The sequence below is a fragment of the Hyalella azteca genome, unplaced genomic scaffold, assembly GCF_000764305.2.
Source record: "Hyalella azteca isolate HAZT.00-mixed unplaced genomic scaffold, Hazt_2.0.2 contig12386, whole genome shotgun sequence".
Lineage (NCBI taxonomy): Eukaryota > Metazoa > Arthropoda > Malacostraca > Amphipoda > Hyalellidae > Hyalella > Hyalella azteca.
In genome coordinates, this window is record NW_025942346.1 from 55,418 (window position 1) to 73,795 (window position 18,378).

At 40.0% G+C, this 18,378-nt stretch overlaps 1 long non-coding RNA gene across 1 annotated transcript; it reads left to right on the forward strand.

Moving 5' to 3' along the window:
• Positions 1–1,912: 1,912 nt before the first annotated feature.
• On the forward strand, positions 1,913–3,564 carry LOC108666449. The gene is made up of 2 exons (XR_001930494.2): positions 1,913–1,950; positions 2,245–3,564. It is a non-coding gene; the product is annotated as an uncharacterized LOC108666449 (long non-coding RNA).
• The last annotated feature ends 14,814 nt before the right edge of the window (positions 3,565–18,378 follow it).

Sequence of the window (18,378 nt, forward strand, 5' to 3'; positions counted from 1 at the left end):
TGTTTGTTAGTGTATAATATGTTTGTTTATTATAATGCCCTTATATATGCTTTTATTATAGATCCTATATATTTGTTTATTATTGCGCCCATATTTGATCATTAATTAGTCATTAAAGGATGTACCTCTGGAAGATGGCGCCCGTCCTCCCTACCGCCCCCGCCGCCCGCGAGAAGAACAGAATGGAAGAACGCGACGATCGACCGCGCGCACCTCACCTTGCAACTGCTGGAAGCGCACTGACTCCGGAGGCGAGCTTGAGCTAGAGTGCAACTTCCTGCCAAGGCTCTACAGACAAGAAGTCTTGAGAAAAGCATCCTATGCATGAAGGAATTTTGATCCTGCTTACAACATTTAGACTTCATCGATGCTACAGAAAGATAAAACAATTCATTTTAGTATAATTAAAAATATTCTACGCAATACAAGGAACATTTTATTTGGATGGCATGAATATTGGAGCTTTCTAAATCACCTGCAGCATCAGATACTCTTGAGGACCTCAAGCACCACCATATGGCAACACCGTCCTGTACATGCCAAATGTCACCAGTTGCTCGAAATAACCTGGAATTTGGCAATTGTTGACGGCCTAGCCTTAATCCTGTTATATTTTATAGAACAAAAGCAATGTTTTCGTTTTTCTATTACTGAAATAGGAACCAGCAGATAGCTACTGCTATTTGCTGGTTTGTTTAATGGGTTTTAACATCTCAAGTTTTGGTTTGCTTGCCTGCAGGAAGAACTTGCGAAGCCTGCCGTGAATGACCGAGCTGGCGCTGAAACCTATTCTTCAGATATACAACTACATTTTGACATATCCTTTATCCCTCTATCTAGATTATTTTTCGAGATTTTCTTTCCTTATTTTATTTTCTTTCCTTATTTTATGCTGTAGAGTAAATAATATATCTAATTTATAATGCTATCATGAATTAATATACTCAATTTTTAGAGAAATGAATGATGTTGAGGCGTTTAACTTGGAGAGAAGTTACTGTATCATATATGAGAAAATCTCATAAAGAGTTAGCTGTGGACTCTATTAATCTGTTGCGAACTCTTGATCATAGAGCACGCGGCAACACATTATAGTATCGGGGTAACATATCCACTCTGGCATATAACATATCTTTCATTTGATTTGCTAACGATGAAACACGGAAACTATTTAAGAGCTTACAGAGCCCCGAAGAATTGCAGGTAAATGCAAGCGTAATTAAGCACCCAGTTCTGCTTCTTCAGAAATTATTTTCAGATTGAAGTAATTGTAAACTTCCAACATAGTCGCTCCGAGACAGCTCGACCTCTATATACAGATGGTGTATATAACATCATGAAATAACAACGAATGAGGCATATGAAGCTCCTCAATACATTGATTTTCATATGTACAAGTTTTCTTCTCTCTGATGCAGGCACTGAAGGGTCATAGTGTGTATTTTTAAAAATGTCCTATGTCTGATAGACGAGTGATGTGAATAATTTAGTTATACCTCGAACTGAAATCAATTCGTTAATGCTCAGTAGTGGCCTTTGAATAACCATTGCTGATGTAAGAATTGCTGCGGTTGCCCGTACCTTTGCTAATATATTTTTGAACCCTCAGTTACCGTTAGGTAATAGGGTAATATGATGCACGTATTTGAAGCTGTTAATATTCATTAAGTATTGAGAGCACTTATAATCTGCACTGAGTGTGAAGATTTAACTTGATTGTTAAGAGCGTCTCATGCGTTAATGATTTTTGTGCATATGAAGCGTACAGAGATTATTTGCTAAAATGTACTTCTGGCCACATTTAAATTTTGATAATCGGAATCATCGCAATGCATCTGGCAACTTTTCAAGGCTGCGTGTAATGCTTACACAATTAGCACTATGCTTATTATTCAAAAAGTAAAGTGTCTTGCTGCTAACACTTGCCTGCCTCTCAGGCCAGTGTCTTGGGTGAGAGTGTCTTGCTGCTAACACTTGCCTGCCTCTCAGTCCAGTGTGCACTCGTTCTTTCATGGCTTTGGCTTTTATTGAAGGATTTCTCTAGCCTAAGTGTTTTTACAAACCATTAAACTTCCATCCCCTTGTTATGTTACCCCCTAGCCTCATTTAATGAAAACAATATTTGCATATACTTTTCATCAATGGAAGTTACTGTCAAGACTAGCATTATGGAGAGTTGATGGCTCTTATTCTCATAACCTCTAATCTTAGTTGACGGCTCTCATTTATTATCCGCTCGGGCAGGACTGACGCCGCTGTGTCCGCCGACGTCCTCCGTTACGTCTTCGGTGCTCGTGCTGCAGACTGACGCGCCCACCGCGCGCCGCGTGTGCTCGGTGCTGGAGACGGCGGTTGCCCACGCCAGAGCTCCCCACCACGCGCGCCTTGCCACCGCCTTGTCCTAGGCAGCCACCGAGGGATATAGGCCACTTGGAACGTGGCGCGTGGGGGCGCGAACCACGTGTGTGGCGATCGTGCTGTGTGGCAAGCAGGGTGCTGGTGCTGCTGTGTGGCAAGCAGGGTGCTGGTGCTGCTGTGTGGCAAGCAGGGTGCTGGTGCAGGTAGTAGTGCTTTGGGGTGGCCACGATTACTGGCAGTCGTTAAATGATATGCAAATGAAGAAATGTGCATTGTAATACTGAAATAGACGTTAACAGTATGTTATTGTAATAGCTAACCTGCGAGGAGTAACATTTATTTCAAATTGCTTACCAATAACTGTAGTCCTGTTAATATCATCGAGAAGCTATATATTTTTTAATATATACATGCTGTCTGTGTTTATATACAGCTGTCGGGAAATATACAATTGCGTTTTTGGACGAAATGTGGAATTGACTGCCTGATCTTTGCCTTATGTTATTTCTCTGTTAGAATCTTGTATCATATTGACAACTTCATCAGCTGGGGAATCGATTCTTGCAAGACCTTACACAGTTACATGAGCTGCTTTGAGGCCGGCACTGTCTGCCTTGATGTGAGGTCACTGCCGCAGGAATGATTTTGAAAGCCCAAGAATAATGACAATTGAAAAATCTGCGCTTCTGGGTCATAATGCTATGCAAGACTGCTACTATAAGCTTACCTACATTTTTTATTCATTTTGTGAGCAGGAACTAAAGTATTAGTGATGGTGTAACTGTACTGTCGACCAATGCTAGTTCAATGTTGATTTAAATTGTGTACCAAAGATGGCAACCAAAGTAACTAGATGCAGCATTTTGGACTATTAGGTTGCAAGAACACGTCAATCGCTTCAAAATATGTGGAACATTTTTCGCAGAGCAGCCTCTGGAATCTTGAAACTTGGCTTGAATATGCCTATTAGAAATGAGCTGAAAATTGCTGGTAGGTATTCCATTATGTTTTAAATTAATTTGAATATGGAAGAAATATGTAGGAAGCTGTAAATATTGAATAACATGTTACATCCAACGTGCCCATTAATAGTCATCGAGCAATAAATATATTTTATACTCACACGAGACCTAAGTAAGTCGCACACAATTCCACCATTTCATTGTAGGGATAAAATCATGCCAACTCGGTCATTCATCCAATTCTTGTTGATAAATTAGTACCCAGCTTATCCAGGATGTTTTGTAATGCAAATAAAATGTAAATAAAATAAAATAAAACCGTTCAACACGCTTCGTGGTAAATGCAATCGAGGGATCTTCGCAACCAGCGATCTCACTCCTTCCTGTTGCTGTTTCATATCCATTGCCTGACTGATCAAAATATTGCATCGAACTTTTACAAATTGAATATTTAGACTTCATCAGCATCAGAAATTTCGATAGACTCGAATCAGCATGGACGTGTCAGCATCCATCTCACTTTCAGGGTACTAAAGCTGCATTTCAGTTAATCTTTTAGTAAATAATATCTTCATGATTTCATCTATTTCGCTCCTTACACTTTTTCAATTTCCCCTATTCGTTAATTTCGCTTCTTCCCTTTGCTTTTCCTCTTCGCTTACCTGTCTTGACTCAGAAGAGAAGCTAAATCGTCTGCATTTGTAAGTAGATTTCCTTCTCTGTCATGCGTCACGTCATGCAAACTGTCCAAACAGCAAAGAATAGTTATTGATAATCAACTGTTTTGCTGAGTATGAAACAGTCAATAAAATTACTATCTGTAAAATATTTTACTGAATTGAACGTGAAACATGATACTGAAAACACTTTACAAGCATTACGTGTCTGAAATTTCATGTAGATAAATTCTGCAGATGTGTACAATCTTTAACATTAATTTTCTTTGCTCACAAATTTGTCCCTATATTTCCTTGCAGATAGTCAAGTTATTTGCGATTCCCATGAGTGTAAAGTTGATGTTTTTTATCATTCAAAGGTGGAGTATCTGATTTAAATATTTATTAATTAATGGCACGCATACTTTCGCTGCTGCCCGCTGTCCTGGTAACTTGTGTTTGTGTGTTTTCTCTTCAACCCGCGGGAATGTTGTGTGTCGAAACCTAAGTTTATTTTTGATTGATAGCGTTTTTTATATACAAATTTGTTATATTGCATTGTTGTTATTAAATGAGTTTCTTTTTACCTAACAAAGCACGAGGTATTGACGCGCGGGGACAGGTAAGAATCATTCAAGTCTCACCATCGAAAAACTATTCTGCACTTACGAACTTTTTGGTTAAGAACGGCCGATGAGAAGCTTTTGACAGTGATGCTTAATTGCTTATTAAAACCTAGGTATTGTGGTTCATAGGTTCACGGCTCTATTTGTTCCGCAAGTCATGATGCGAGGAACTAAGCAACTTATTTCCTATGGAGTTGGCTCAGATAAGTTCTAGAGCGTCAATTGTGGAAAGGTTACAAAGTATGGATTAATGACCTGCGCTTCAATTACAGAACAAAAATTATAGTTTAACAAAATTGTTAAACTATACATCCCCTGAATGCATATCAGCAAAAACTAGCCAGCTTTGAGACTGTGGTGAAATTATATTTGAAGTAGTAAAGTTCTTGTGCCGGTACCCGGTCGGGCGATGAGGTTGAGCCACGGCCGAATTCTGCAGAGCTCACGTTCTGGAGCGCAGCCGTAGGCCATAAATTTTACTCCTGAGTGAGCCCTGGAGCAAACGCCCAGCCTTAGCATGAAATTACTTTGCTCAGCCACAGAACTAAGAGTCGTAGAATACGATGGAACATTGTAATCCAGACCAGTGACATATTTTAAAGATAATAAAGTCGTAGGTTTTCAGCCAATACGTAAGCATGCTCGCTCAATAAGCAGGTAGTTTCCATCTGGCTGCACCTAAACTGGCCTAACCTCATCTGGCCTTAACTATTCACGCTGCACCGACTCAACCACCGACAGGGTGGCCCAGTGGTTAAAGTTCAGAGTATCAGAATTGGCGCAGAGAGGCGCGGGTTCGATCCCAGCTCTGTGCGCCAGTTTCTGGTCAGAATCGGCGAGGAGGCCGGGCGGTTAAGCACAGCATAATTGTAGCAGCAAGTTGCGAGTTCGAGACCGCAAAATGCTGTGAATGTTCTGCGATGTTAAGAATCGGCGACAGGCCTACGGCCTAATAAACGTTGAAACCGCTATTATTAACTGTTTTACAGCCAATGACTGGCTCTACCAGCTAATTTAAATCGCCTCTCTAATTTCGTGCAGCCAGTTAGGTTAGGTCCGTTTGGGGTGGAGAAATGTGCAACCTGTGTGTGTAGCTTTGGCTAGATGCAGTATGGATATGCCTTAAGCATCCTTAAGAAATGGTTGAGGACGTCCTGCGCTATGGTTTTGAGCAGTCGACTTCATAGGCTGCTGTGCTCTCCAGCGTTTATACCCGCGGAAAGGAATATTAATTGAAGTGTGAAGTATGGCAAAGTTGGTCTCCGGCCAGCGGCCCCTCATGTTCATCTTCAGGTTCGCTAAAAGCGTTGAAATTAACAAGAATACAGCCAATGTTTCGCAAAACCTCGGTCTGCAAACGTAGCTCCGGAAGCGAGTGAAATTGCCCAATAAATGATAGTGTGCACCAAATAAAAATGTAATTAGCCTCAGAAATATTTAACACAATTGCGTATCATTTGCATAAATACCGTATTGACTCGCTTCTAACGAATGAAGCCTTCACTGGAACCGGATGATGATACTTATTCTGTAATTTACATAGATAACTTAATACTTATACGCTTCCTCGTATTTTTAAATCTTCAATTATGATTCAAAGCTAACTTACGGTATACCTTTTGCAGCGTCGGCATCGGGTCGCCTGCCGAAGACCACCACTGCTCTGGATGTAATGGACTATCATGACTCCTGCCCTCCGGAACGTAGCCTTCAACACTTCTGGAAAATCATATAGGCAGCCAAAAGCCACCAGACAGAACGAATCTCACCAAAGATTGTCATGATTGTCTCTCACCAAAGATTGTCAATTTTGTCATGATTGTGTCTCACCAAAGATTGTCATGATTGCCTCTCACCAAAGATTGTCATGATTGCCTCTCACCAAAGATTGCCATGATTGTGTCTCACCAAAGATTGCCATGATTGTGTTTCACCAAAGATTGTCATGATTGCCTCTCACCAAAGATTGTCATGATTGCCTCTCACCAAAGATTGCCATGTTTTTGTCTCACCAAAGATACAAAAATGGAACTCAGTACTCACTGCAGTGAGTGACAGACAGCACATTATCTCGTTGACAAAAACATGAAGTCACGGATGGACAGACAGACGGACAGACAGAGTGACAGACATTGCAAGCACAATAGTGCATTTTTTTCATAAATGAGAAAATGCGCTAAAAATCAAACAGCAAAAAGAAAACATGTCAAGACAACGTAATGATTATGCAAAAATAAGCAAAATGATCTTACTAAAACTTTGCGCAAGCACAATTTTAGCACATGGCACTGAAAGTTCTATCGAACGCTTATGGCTACATCGATCTGTCTGATTTTTGGTGGAGAGATGAAGAAAAACAAAGGGAACAAATCCTGACCTTCCAAAATTTTTTAACTCTATTAGGTACTTTTCAAGTTACAGCCATTCAAAGTTGAGTATTGTTTTTTTTTTTTGGGACACCCTGTATAACTAACCACGCCATTCACGTGTGACTGCATGATGTAATCATTGTAATGTAACATGTAAGTAACTCCGACAAACTCAATTGCTTCTCAAGTCACAATTGAGTGAAAGTGAATGACATTCTTCTTGTCCTTCAGGAACTCTCTAAATTGTGCACCAGCCACCAGGCGACCATCCTCACATTTTTGTTATAAGAAATATATTGTAGAGAAAATATTTTTGCTTAGGTTTTCAAAAGTCCATGTTAGCCTTTGTGACTTTTTGTTCAAAATTAATCTGATCCTCATCTGTAGACTGTGAATTTAGTCTGTGGGTTTGTTGGATCTGGGCCATTGATCACAAAATTTGATCATGAAATTCATTGATCATCCAAGTTGGGTGGTTGGGCCCTCCCACCATCGCAGCCCAGGCTCCCACCAGTTTGATCTGATACTGAAGCTGGTCAGCTGGACTGCAGGCTGAGCAGCTGAGCCTAGTGAAGGAAGATCAGCTGGGTTCATCTTCCAAGACCTGTCACCTACATAACTGTTACTGACTCCAGCCAATTAGCAGCCATTATAGCATTAACTAATTTTACTTCAGATTTAAGCATGTTCTGGATCTGGCTCATTAGGATCTATCACAATTTCAGCCAATTTCTTTGCTAGGAATTCATCAAACTTGTTTCTGTCTTTAGTTTTTTATGCATACTATAAAATATGTCATGCTGTCTACAATCATATCTGTATGGGCTACAGCGTACGTTGTATGCACAATAACAAACAAGCATTATTTGGTAAGGGATCTTCTAAAAACAACAAATAGGGTGAAAGTCAACTGCCAAGTGCCAACTGGTTTCTTGGGTGACAGTGTTTCATCCTTTACAAGCTTCACTTGTAAAGTATGTCTTGTTTGTCTGTAACACACAGACAAAACAGCACCGTCAACCAGGGCTACTCGGGATGGGCAGGGTAACTCGGGACAGTCCTCTGACATGGCGTAAAACTGTTTTAGTAGCAAAACTAATTGGAATATTGCAAAACTAAATATAGTGGCATAAACGTCAGCATTTTTCCTATCTATGTACTATAAAGGAAGTTCAAAAATACTACATAAACTAGCTTTGAAAAATTCCTGAAAAAAATGGTGAAAAACAATATTTTGAAAAGTTACTTCTGCCAAGGTGTTTAGTAAAAAAAATATTTGCCATATTAAAAAATTTTGCTTAGAAAAAAGTGGCAACAAGTGTCAGCATGGAAACTTTATTTGCGGAATTTACAGACCTCAATCCCCAAAAAATGGCGGCTATTTCCGCATGGCGGTGCTACTCGGGACACCCCCCAGGGCTATTCGGGACACCCCCAAAAACGCATTTACAGTAGAACCTCAGTTAGCAAAGGCTCCAGTTACAAAAAATTGATCAAAAACAAAGAATATTGATTACATTTACCTCACTTGGCAAAAAATGTCACTTTTAGAAAAATTAGTGCATCATTGGTCATCACAAAATTGTGTATAGAATGTCATATATTTAATTGTGCACCAGGCATCATGGAATGAAAAGTAATTGACCTAAACTATGCTTTATTTCTCCAAAACATATGGTGGTTGTCACTAAAACATTTCTTTCTGTTTCAGGTATGGTATGTTTTTCGTGATCTTTTTTTATAGTAAATTCACTTAACCCAATTAAAATGGTGTGAAATTACAAGCCATCCTGTAAGCTTACAGATACAGAAAAAATGCTGCAAGGCTGCTGATATGAAGCTTGCAGTGGACAAGGTTGTTGTAAATGCTCAATGGCATGTTCATGGATACGGTGATATTGCCTCAATAATATGGTAATTAATGTACCGTAAAATGGGGTAACTTTGACCGGCAGGGTAACTTTGACCACTTTTCGTTTTTTCAACAAAAACCCCCAAAACTCAAAAACGATTCAACATAGAAAAATTTTGTCAATGGCCATCAAAGGCCTAATACTGAGGCTACGTAACACAATAGAAAGATTTAAAAAGTTTGCATATCTAATAGATTAAAAAATTTAAAATGTGACCCACGAAAAAGAGCTATTATTTAAAGCCTGTCGAAGTACCCCCTGCAATTTTTTTATTTTTTGGTAAAATAACTCCAGGTTTTGATGCATTGTAGTAGAACTCTTCTAGTTACATATGCAAAAGACAAATTTTAGAAAAGTGTCATAGTTTGCAAATGGGGGGCGCCGCCCCCCAATGGGGTAACTTTGACCACCTAATGGCAATAGAGTATAGACCTGTATTTTGCATGTTTCAATTTAAGTTTAACTTATCTAGTAAAAAAATGGCATCATTTTGAAAAAAAAGTGGTCAATGTTACCCCAGTTTACGGTATATGGTAATATAATATAAATAGAGGAAAAACAAGTAAAAATCACAGAAAATGTCATTTATTCTACCTCTACATCATCTACAATGAAAGAGGAGGACTTCAGAGTACTGTTAGTAATGGGTGAGTGCACTCTGCACGTTTCAAATGTTTTAAAATGAAGTTTTATTCCAAGTGTCCTGAGTAGCCCCCTTTGACGGGGCTACTTGGGACACTTTTTTTTTTGCTTCTGGCACCTTACGAATAGCATATGGAATTTTTTTGGAGAAGCCATGTGATAGCCCTTGCAAAGAGCTTTGAAATGAGCCTAAACTTGTTTATGAAAAGTTTTATGGTAAGACGTTATGAATGAAAAATGTTCAAAATCATCCCGAGTAGCCCCGGTTGACGGTATACTATAGAATGCCACCATGCGGGGTAACATAGACCACATTTAGTTTTTTAACAAAACCCCAATAACTCAAAAACTATTTGACATAGAAAAATTTTGTCAATGAACATTGAAGGCCTAATACTGAGGCTACAAAACACAATAGAAAGATAAAAAATTATGCATATCTAAAAGGTTAAAAAATGATAAATGTGACCCATGAAAAAGAGCTATTATTTAAAGCCTGTCATAGAACCCCCTCCAATTTTTTATTTATTGGTAAAATAAACTCCAGGTTTTAGTGCATTGTGGTAGAACTCTTCTAGTTACATATGCAAATGACAAATTTGAGGGAAGTGTCATAGTTTGCAAATGGGGGGGGGGGGCTGCCCCAAATGGGGGAACTTAGACCACCTAACATCAGCCCTGATGGGGTAACATAGACTGGCTTGGAAATTAACTAAAATTACCATATATAATGTATTTCATGTTTGATACACCTATTAATGTTTTTTCTTTATGTTTCAGACTCTACAGAGCCTTGTACCGGTATATGGTAATTTTAACTTAATTTTCAAGCCAGTCAATATTACCCATTCACGGCTGACATTAGGTGGTCTAAGTTCCCCCATTCGGGGGTGGCGCCCCCCATTTGCAAACTATGACACTTTCCTCAAATTTGTCATTTGCATATGTAACTAGAAGAGTTCTACCACAATGCACCAAAACCTGAAGTTATTTGGAGTTATTACCAAAAAATATAATTGATATTACCACCCAGTCTAAGATAGGTACCCCAGGAGCTGGGGTAACAAAGACCATCACTTTTTTTTGAAATTACATCAAAACTGTGAGAGGCAGGAGCCAGCAATTTATGGTGAGTGAACCTAGAGTTTAGACCTCTATTTTGCATGTTTCAATTTAAGTTTTATTTAGCTAGTAAAAAAATGGCATCATTTAAAAAAAAGTAGTCGAAGTTACCCCATTTATGGTACTTCAATGATCCCGTCAAAATATTCTGCTCAAGGTAATAAAAACAAGTTGATCTAAAACGTTTCCTTAAAGATCGCATAGTTGCGGTCATGTCAGAGTGGTCAGACTGCATTATCATGTGATCAGTTGCCACTTAAGTGAAGACAAATGTTAGTGTTGACTGTTGTTAGGGTAAAATTAAAGATTAGAGGTAACATGTGCACAGGAGTTAGTAAAAAGTTTGCGGCTGCTGGTTGTAAATGGCTTTTAATGGCTGATGTATGGAATTCTTGGCTCGAAGAAATTAAATCACAGCTTGAAGAAATGGAATCACGGCTGGCAAATCCATAATACCTTGGCTCAAAAAATTCAGTAGCAGCTCGCCAAGTAGATTTATTCCATGTCTGCCTTAAAGGGGAATGGAGCCAGTGCCCCTCAAGTTTCGGCATTTCTGATGGTTGTAATTGCTATAAAGTTTAGGGATTCCTGCAGTATCCAAGAAAGTATCTGGAAGAGCCTCATTTTCATAGTTAATTTTCCTACTTTAATACTAGTTTAATTACAAGCTGGCAGTGAATAAATAGTATTGGCATTTATTGGCCTTTATTTATGAAATCTCAGAGCATGACCAAATGTTAGCTATAAGATTTTCCCTAGATGACCATGAGCCAATGCAAAATCATCTTATTATGAAAACGTTATCCGAACCTCGTGAGAGTTTTACCAGGAGAAGATCTCTTGAGAAACTGCTTCAATTTGACAGATCTCAGCTTGGTCATTATTCTTGAAAAACTGTTTAGTTGTATTTCTCAGTGATTTGAAAAAAAAAATTTTGTATTTGCAGGCTGCAAACTCCTACTTATGATATAGATACATTTGACAATGCTGGATAAACATTGAGCTAACTATTAATGCAAAGGAGCTTGTATAGCTAGAGCTGTGTCATCATGGATGCAACAAGATTATACCCTGAAGAAAAAAACAGCCTTGAATTTCTGGGTAGTGCAGATCCATTGCTCACCCACGAATTTTGCCAGTTGCTGAAGACATTCTTGGCCAAGGGTGAAGCTATCAGTCCAAAAATGTATGTGTCTGCTGCCAAGAAGTTGAATATTCAGCCCAGTGAAGTAAGTACCTATGCCTTGCTTGTATGATGAGATGCAAGTCATTATCTAGAAAAGGCAAGTGTCCCCAATGATTCATATTTCAGTCAATAAATACATACAATATGAGCCATTTTTTATGTATTGTGTGTAATGATCTCCAAAATGAAGTAATATTGTAATAATTGCTGTCTAATGTTATTGTACCTACTGGGGTTGTAGTCTACAGCTATTATTTTGCCCATTTTGTTTGTTAGATGATATTCCTAAGTGTTGGAAATGTAGGTATTCAATGATTCCTAATAAATTAGTTTCCTTCGATTTAAATATAGCATGTTGCTCTACCACTTGATCACAATGTGTATTGTTGTGTAATTGTTGACCTATTCAAGAACATATTTTATTAATGTAAACTTGAATTTGTGATGTGATTGAATCATTTTATTTTCATCAGTTTATAATCAACTCAGGAAGTGAAATTAGGAGAAAATTAGATAATTAAAAGACAGCTCAAAATTATTGTGTGCATGTCAGTGGATGAATGGGAGAGCCTCATGATTTCACTGTTCAGAATAAGAACTGTGCCTCATGGGTTCACTGTTCAAAATAAGAACTGTGCCTCATGAGTTCACTGTTCAAAATAAGAACTGTGCCTGTCTCTTATACACATCTAGATGTGTATAAGAGACAGGTACGAGTCTGTAAATAACGCTGGTATGCTTCCTTCTTTGTTTTCAGCTTAGCTAAAACTGTACTGTTCATCCACCGATTTTTTTTTAACTCCACCAAGCTTAATTTTAGGTACATACGCAGCAACTGCAGACATAACCGTGTCCTTGAGAAGTGACCATGACTCAGCCACATTCATGTCCTTAATACATTCCGAAATATTCATTGCATTCACTGCTTCTCGGAGTTTATCATAGTCGCCTTTCGCAAAATTTAAACGCTCACGCTTCCGAGGCGTCTTTTCTGTACAGCACTTGAGTCTGAAAATTATGTAGGTAGGATTCCTTACATTAAGTTATTATGGAGGTAGGATTCCTTACATTAAGTTATTATGTTGGTAGGATACCTTACATTAAGTTATTATGTAGATAGGATTCCTTACATTAAGTTATTATGTAGGTAGGATACCTTGAGTTATTATGTAGGTAGGATTCCTTACATTTTCCTTCTCTGTCTCTCTCGTGCGGGCGACCGACGTCCCGTGTAAGCGACTTCTTGTTTGAGTGTCTTCGTTTCTGTTGCTTTTCACCTGCCCCTCCTTGGCACGTCGTCTCTTTGAGATGCTAACGCTGCTTACTTCGAGCCAGCTTCAGTGGGCTGGACAATTGAGACTTTCCGCCCCTTGTGGGTAATGAACAAATTTTGATTTGAGAATCTTTCGATAACTGAGACCTTCCAACTCGTTGGTGAGGTTCAGCTTGACTCTCGGTGTGGGACGCCTGTCGGAGACCACCACTGCAGTGCATAGAATGGACCATCATGATCTCTTCCCTCAAGAACCCTATATCACTATGACTGTATCCCCTGCCTATAACACTTCTTGACTGTAATATTATCAGTCGCAAGCCACCAGACGGATCACATCCATTGAATTAGATCAATCAGCCAGAGGAAAATAGCCTGACGTAGAATGGCCCAGCATCGTCTGACAATACGCGAAAAAAATTTACACCACCCGGACGGAGCGTGCCGGAGCCGTCCGTATCTGTCCCGTGTGTCGAATCAGCCTACGGTCGAACGGCCACGTGTCGTACGACGATAAATTTTGGAACAGAACTCTGCTATTTAAAACCTAACCCCATATGCTGTGAGCTAAAAGTTACGTAATTTAGCGAAGCTGCGGAAGTCGCTCGTCGAAAGACGATAGATTTTGGAACAGAAATAGGCTTTCGGAAACCTAAATTCGGATGTTGTGAGCTAAAAGTGACCGTCTGGTGGTGCACGGGGGAGCGCAGCCCTACACCACAAATTTAGCTCGTAAACAAGCCCTGGCGCCACCGCCTACCCTATAATGCAATAACTAAACTCAGCTCACACCCAAGAAGCTGTAGGTAACTGAGTCATCTCCCCACACCAACTTTCAGCAACATCTACCTCACTCCACAGCCTGCTGAATCAAATAGTCAATTGTCAACAGGTCCTACTCCACAGAATTTTACCCCATACTATCACTTCTTACACACGCCGTAAGCCGTACTTGTCGCAGGCCACGCCGGATTATCGTAAACCTGCTCTGCTATTTGCAGGACTGGCGTAATCCCGCTGCACTCCACGGGCAGAAGCGCAAACCGCCGTCCCTATAACGCCATGCCCCGGCTCTCCCCCTTCGCAGCCATATGGCTTTCTTCAATTGCTGATCAGTTGTGCGCCAGGATAGGTTAGGTTAGGTTTGGTTAGGTTAGGTTAGGTTAGGTCCCTCCATCGCGCCAGGCGCATTACTGATCGGGCAACGAGAAAAGCCTTCTGCTGGCTTCGAAGGGGGAGAGCCGGGGCATGGCGTTATAGCTAGGGACGGCGGTTTGCGCTTTAGCCTGTGGAGTAGAGCGCCATGAAGCAGTGGCTGTGACGTAACGGCGCTGTTATGTCAGGCGCTTATTTTCAAAAACCGCGAATACACCAGGCTGTGTTTAATACAAGCACGCAACAGTTTGGCTATTTGCCCACGGATGTTGCTTCGGTGGCTTGATGTTATCTGGCTGATTGATTCATATCCAGGAAAGGAAATGACGCCTATGGCTTTAGGCACTTAAGCCCACAGGCTAATATGCCCTCTAGCGTGATTACGAGCGGAAAGAAATAGATATTGAATTGTGGGCAAGGGCTATGTAGCGGTCTATACTGCGTCCCGTGCACGGCAGGATGAATGCAGTTCCACTGGCGACCTGGGCTGGTTGGTCGCAGTCCGTTTTCCGCAAGTTACAGTTCGATCTAAACAGGATATGAAGTGATGATTCGATGCAACGCGTTCAGTGGTGGACTCTCTGGGCTATTCGCTTCAGTATATGGTGGCTACAGCTCCTAGTATTTAGTGCAGGATGATGTCATGAGCTGGTTACTGACGGCAGGGTTAATACGTGGCTGATATGCGGTCATCCGGAAATATGCTAGGAATTCCTTTCAGAGCAGATTGGTGCACAAATTTGGTGGTGCACGGCTGCGTACCCCTCGGTGAGAGATAGCTGAAGCGCTAGTAAATATGTGGCTCTAATCTAACTAGCTTATTGATCTCACTTCTTTCTTAGGTATCTTAAAGCATCGCACGCCTACCACTTTTTCCATTTATTCAGCTTCGCATCCAACCATAATCATCTAGATGACTTTTGGGCGAAGCTTCAAAAATATATATTACGAGGCGGAACCTTCAACAGGAGAAAGCATAGGCGGAATGTTTATAACATCGCGAAGACTGAGCATGCGCGAATTTCGTGCGACGACTTACCTATTCTGTATAGGTGGCAATCTTCAGCACGCTATCATCGGCAGTATGCAAATTTATCATTCATAATCACAACGAACACATTCACCGAGTATATGGAAAAATCAGTGCTGAAATATGCTTGGCGTGGAACACTTGCTTCTTTTCTATAAGGTACACGACTACATTATACATGCGGCTATCAGTCTGATGTGCTGCGATGCCAGCAAGCAAATGGAGGAACTATTCACAAATATATTCCAAGGAAATCATAGGAAGTTTCAGCTTGAATGCGGTATTCATTCAGCGGAGAGCTGGAATGCGATATTCATTTTCCTGAAATTCACGTCATTGACTCGTCAGAGGAACCAAACAAAAATAATGTTACGCGGCTCCTCGAGTAGCAAATTAACTAGATATTTGGAGGCAAATAGTATGCATCCACAGTTTTATGTGAACTTTTGTAGCGTAAATTTTTATTTTAAATTAATGGTTAATCAATATTTCAAAATCATTTAAGTTATATTGCAAGAGTTTGGGGCTAGTTTGAAGCCTGGCTGTTTACACGAGTTACCCCAACAAGTTCGCTTAGCATAACATGACTTTTCAACATGTAGTCGCATCATTTTCTCTTCTTTCCATGTATAAACTGACTAGAATTAAAATTAAACCCTTACCCGAAAAGCGAGATTGTCTTTCTCTTTTATTTAGCATCCGGTTGAATATAATTTGATGAAGAGAGGAAGTTGAAGATAAAAAGATTAATGAAATAGGTACATATAAAATCAGGTAGAGGATTATTCGATAGTAGGATAGGATAAATGGACAAACTATGTGACAACGGCTAGGAAAACTTAACCAGCAACTTTCTCAATACAGGATATAAAAATGGGTTCCAGTACACATTATCCATTGAATATATTTAAATATATAAATCTTCATGTATATATAAAATAAAATGCTAGGACTGATAGTAATAGTAAAAGCGGTTTTTAACGTTCATTAGGCCGTTAGACCTGTTGCCGATTCTTAACATCACAAATAATTACATGCCGCATGTTGCGGTTATCGAACCCGCAACTCACTGCTCCAATCCCTGTACTCTAAACTGTAACCACTGGGCCACCCTGCCCTTAAACTTGCCAAACGTCACTATGAGAACTTAGATGAAGGATCTATGACGAATATACATCATAGATCGAATGACGAATATACGTATCGTAGATACTCTCGGTATCTGTAGATACTCTGAGTATCGTAGATACTCTGCGTCTCATAGAAACTCTGGGTAAATAGTCTGGGTATCTGTAGATACTCTGGGTATCGTAGATACTCTGGATATTGTATACTCTGAGTATCTGTAGATATACTCTGGGTATCGTAGATATTCTGGGATGGTACTAGTAGATACTCCCGTCGGCAGATAGTTATAATAATTAATAAGCAACGTGAACTGCTTATCGGTTTCACCGCTCTGCATTTACTAGAATTTGAAACAAGAACCAACACCAGGGGCCACGGCTATAAACTAAAAAAATATAACTCAGTACTCACTGCAGTGAGTGACAGAGAGCGCATTTTTTGGTCGACGAAAACTTGAGGTCACGGACAGACGGGCGGACAGACGGACAGACAGACAGACGGACGGACTGACATGGCGAGCACAATAGTGCATTTTTTCTATAAATGAGAATGCGCTAAAACAGCGTTGGAACACATCCATGCGGCAACATTTCTTCTCGCTTCGAGTCACCGACATGTGGAACATCCTTCCTGATAGCATCGTCGACGCTCCGAGTATGGACATCTTCAAGAACAGACTAGACGAAGCTATGCAGGAGCATATGTTCAGTCTTAAAATGCCTAGCAATTTACGGACCACTCAATAAGTCCAGCAGCTATCTCAATCAATCGTCAGCTATGGAAAGATCGGGTTCCAAAGGCCGGATCCCTTGTGAATCAAGTCACGAAAAGTTCAAGAATCGGCAACAGGCCATGGGCCTATTTCTTCAACGCCGACACTTCTATTCTATTCTATCACTCGAATCTTCTTCTGCATATGTTTCTATTTAGTTTGTAAAGTAAATTAATTTTGTAAAAGTCATTGCCAGTTAGTAAGCGACAATATTGGCTGTGGTAAATGTTGTAATACACGCCTTATTTTCACAGGAATAAAGTTCGTATTCAGATGACCGTCAGAAGTTAGATGTTCTGGCTTCAAACACCGTATCAGTCTCAATATATCCGTCGAGCTGAAAGGTTCTTCCCACTGCCGTAATGTAATGTAAGTTCTCTGCCACGTACATTACTCATTGTAAATCAGTTTATTATTGTTTATGTTGCTGATTATATTTTAGTTGTAATTTTTTATTTAGTATATATCTATTACTTTTATTCCAGGTAACTGGTCATTTGTTCGAATATAGCATGGATTGCCAAGTCTTCCTTATTTTACTACATAGACAATGCAGATAATTACTGTGACTATGAGAAAACTTAGCAAGCACGTCTCATTTTACGCTGGGTAACGTGAACATCTCCTCCGTGAATTGCCATTATACATTATGACAAAATTTCATGTCTTTTCATACATTGGCCTCTTTAAATAGTTTTAGGCGTCATAATTTCGAGACTACGTGCACCGCATTAGGTTAAATAGTAATTCCATCTGTAACTCTCCGCACCTGTCTTTCCAAAAACAGGTGCAGTCAACATCAAAAATAATTGTACGAATTTTTCAGAATTTCCTCATTCAACTTCTGCTGTCTCAACACTGATCGGTCATGACTGAGCACGCCCGTTTTTGAGCTAATACTGAACTATTCCGCCACAGCAATCAAACCCCAGCCGCCATTGGCGACAGTAAGCAAATTTATTAACCTTATCACAACGAGCACATACATCATGTATGTGTGTGTTTCAGTGCGAAAATTGCTGAACGCGATAAAATTTTTTCTCTTTAATATGTAATCATTTTCTTGTCACGATCGCATGATATATGCGGGTCGCCTGCCGAAGACCACCACTGCCCTGGATGTAATGGACCATCATGATTCCTGCCTTCCGGAACGTAGCCTTCGACACTTCAAGCCGTCCGTATC